Source organism: Capsicum annuum, chromosome 6 (genome assembly GCF_002878395.1).
Source record: "Capsicum annuum cultivar UCD-10X-F1 chromosome 6, UCD10Xv1.1, whole genome shotgun sequence".
In the NCBI taxonomy this organism is placed as follows: Eukaryota; Viridiplantae; Streptophyta; class Magnoliopsida; order Solanales; family Solanaceae; genus Capsicum; species Capsicum annuum.
Genome location: NC_061116.1, coordinates 27,026,701 through 27,030,616, shown reverse-complemented (window position 1 = coordinate 27,030,616; position 3,916 = coordinate 27,026,701).

Here is a 3,916-nt window from a genome sequence, read left to right as displayed (position 1 = left end):
AAAGAATTATGTTTTCACAAATTTATAAAAATATCAATATTTTCTATTTATGATCTTCTTTGAATCCTGATTATTACATATTTTAAATTAAATTATCTTATAAAATATCAAATTACTTGTAGCATTTTGGAATATTATAATACTCTGGTAATACTTTCTTCCTCACAAATTATTTTTTTTATCTAAAATTATCCAGTTATGTTATTAAATATTTTAATAATTATAAAAACTTATCAACAAGATATGTTTAATAAACTATTCAATTATACTAATTATTAAGTAAAACAATAATAATATAAATTATATTTTCAAATTTAAATTCTTATTTTTATATCTGACTTTGGGCCCCACTTAATACGAACCTCATCAAAATAGTTTTTATTTTTTTATATTTTTGGTAAGTCACACTGATCACTATAGTAACAACACTTGTTTTGAATTTTAAATTAAACTAAAATATATTTATTTTTTCTTTTATATATATATATATATATATATATATACATATTTTTAGAGTACTTCAGATCATTCTTAATTGTTCCTTGTTATGGGAGTTGTCCTTTTTTTCGTTAAAATTTAATATTTTTATGATCTTATTAAGTTGTAGGTGAAAAACATATGCCGGTACAAATGAGTAATAGTATTTTTCCTGTAAATAGCACTCTTTCAATAGGATAAAGTTACATGAAGAGTTGTTTTTCTCCGTATCTACATCTACATCTATATTTACATCTATAATCTACTCTACATCTACATCTACATCTATCTATCTATCTATCTACATCTACATATATCTACATCTACATATATATCTACGTCTACAATATATTAAAAGTGTGAAAATCCTTAAAAACGTGATTTAAACTTTTTATCCTTCATTAAGAATCCCGCTTTAGACAAGCTCATCTTTCCACCCTTTTCTTTAATAATTTTACTATTATTTTTATAATATTAAGTATTCACTATAATAAATATATGAAAAATAATAAATGAAGAAGGTTTTTATGGGCTAATTGCTAAATTTATGGTATATTTTTGGTTTTGGTTTTGTTTTTGGGTACGTCACTTTTCAAAAAATAAAAGGCTAGTTCAATTTTTCAAAACAAAAAGGTATTGATTTCTTTTTGGTGTAGGTGACTTTTTAAGAAGAAAGAACCCATAAAACTCGGTTAAAGTTTTGGTATAGTTTCAATTCTCTTACTATATATTATTTTTCTTCTTAATGCAGGCGGTAGATGAATGTTCGGTTGATCTTTGGAGATTGTTGTAAAAGCTAGGTTTAATCGCATTATGCTAATATCTCAATTATCATATTATTTTGTTGTAGTTTCTGTTATGTTACTATCTACTTTTTTTTCCTTGTTTAAAATATGTGGTAGATTGATATTGGATCGGTTTTTGTGAAAGTTCTTTTATTATACACAAAAAAGCTTGCTAACCAATAAACAAACTTCTTCTGGGGTGTAGAGATGAGTTTTTTCAAGTTTGACGTGACATTACATCGTTGCATAGTAGAAGCTATTTTATCCTAGGCACTTGTTCTTTATGTTTCACGAACTTTTTGTCCGAAATTTTGTAATAGAATATTATCGGAGTCAAAGACAATTCAGTACTTACGGTCTTAACTGTTTTACAGCTTTAAATGTGCATCCACGACGTCCCTTCTGGTAAAACAAATAAAATATTTTTTTGGCGCCACTTACTCTTCATATTTTGTCACCTCGACATAATAATATCACTTGAAATGAGATGTCCATGAAAATGATTTTCAAATTTTGATATTGTAGGGTTCTTGGAGATGTATTCTTGAGAGTATACCACACTGCTTTTGACTTTGATAATCTACAATTTGGATTTGCAGAAAGTGCTTAGAGCGTACTGTAAGAATTTTGACTAAACTATATCATAAAATTGTTTGGTTTGGAAAGATTTGTAATTTTCAAGCCGAAACTCTTAAGACACTTGTTCTTACTTTTTCGCTATTTAGTAGTTTGTATGAGTCATAAAGAGGTTGCTTAAATTCAAGCACGGCTTTATTTCAAAAATGTTGTATGTGAAAACTTTAATGTTGGAAGTTTTACCTTATGTTTCTATAAATGATACAAAATTGTGTTGTCCTAATGCTTTATAGTCTGAGATGATTAGGGCATATGAAGAGTAGATGCACAGATAAACATGTAAAGTGTGAGAGGATGAATATAGTGAATATTAGGAAAGGTAGAGTTAGGCTAAGAATGAAGTGAGGTAATTAGATAAGCTATGACACATAGGTCGAAGATTAGGCTCTATAAGGTTAGTAGAAGTATTGTTGTATCAAATGAAATACTCTATTTTATGTTCTTTCTTTTAATAAAAATAATTATTGATATTACTGGGAAGCATAAGAGTAAATGATTATTTTGGTTTCGTGGAGTCAACCAGCACAATTGTGAACAAATACAATGATGACACATGATAGCGTGAAGTTCAAATTAAAGATCTATGATATAAAGAGTTACATGTATTACAGGTTAGATTTGGTAACCTCATATAAAATTATGGATAGTTATGTGTTCGTGGTTATGAGGTTCGCAAATTTTGAAATAATTATTTGAGAGAAGAGTCTAAGGCATTGCTAGCATGGAGAAAGATGAGATTGTTGTTGTCTAGATCAAAAGTTTAAATGGAACTACACAAGGAGTCAAGGAGGGTTGTTGTGACAACAATAATATATCAAATGTATTTCCACAAAATAGAATTTTGAGAGAATAGAGTGTACGCAAATTATATCACTGCCTTAGATGAAGTAGAGACACTGTTTTTGATAGATTCTAGATCCGGACAATCAAGGAGGATGCTATAGCATCAAAAAACCTAGTGTCGTCTTTCAAGAAAAAAAATAAGGCCTTTAAATCTCAAGATGACAAGAAAAATGAGGATTTCCCTTGATATGTGACTTCATTCAATACCGTGACGCTGAGGATTCATCTAAAACAAGAAGTTTTCAAATTTAAACTTGTGGGTTCGAAACTTCAAGAGGAAACAAAGCCTCCTATAGTTTTGAATTATAATGTTGTTTTGCATGGGCATATCTTGGCAAAGGATCATGGTTTTATCGACGTTATAAAATCTAAATAATATAATAAAGAATCACTTGACATCTTTTAATCTTCTAATTTGAGTTCATTTAGGGAAGAACACCGTCATTAGTCCTTTATGGTAAATTCAACATTCCAATAGGTAGATTTTATGGCACTTATAATATTGGGATCTATGTGAAGGTCATCACATCATTTGATTTTTTTTTTCTCTACATTAAAAGATTCTATAGTAGACAAAATTGTTATCGAATTAGATAAATTTTCTAAAATAAATAAGTTTTTCCTGTTAGACACACATATATATATATCATTCAATTTTTTTCTTCTTTTTTGAATTCGTCTTTTTAATTTTTCTTCAGTTGTCTTCTAATTCTTGTATTTTTTAAGATATATTTAATTTGGATCCAATATATTATCACTATAATCATGATTATGTTTGTTCTTTAACAAAATTGGTGTAGTCTTTTTTGTTTTCTTTAGCATCATTAGTAAATCAAACCATAATGAAGGGTACGAGACACATTAATGTAGCAACCAAAGATGACATTAAGGGTGTTAAGTGGGCCGGACAAGGTCAACCTGAAATCGACCCATTAAGTTTAGTCGGGTTGTGGGCTGGGTCGGTCCGAGTTGTAGCTAAGTGGGTCAGGCAGGGTCCGGCTTTAACAGTAAAATTTTTAAAAACAACCTTGAACAGGCCCACTTAACCCAACCCGGTCTAACTCATCTAAACCCGGTTAAAAATCCGGTCAAACTCGATCAAAAATCAGAGAATTTTTTTTCCAAAATACACTATATATACCCACCTATATACATCTTAAATAAGTTAAAAAAAA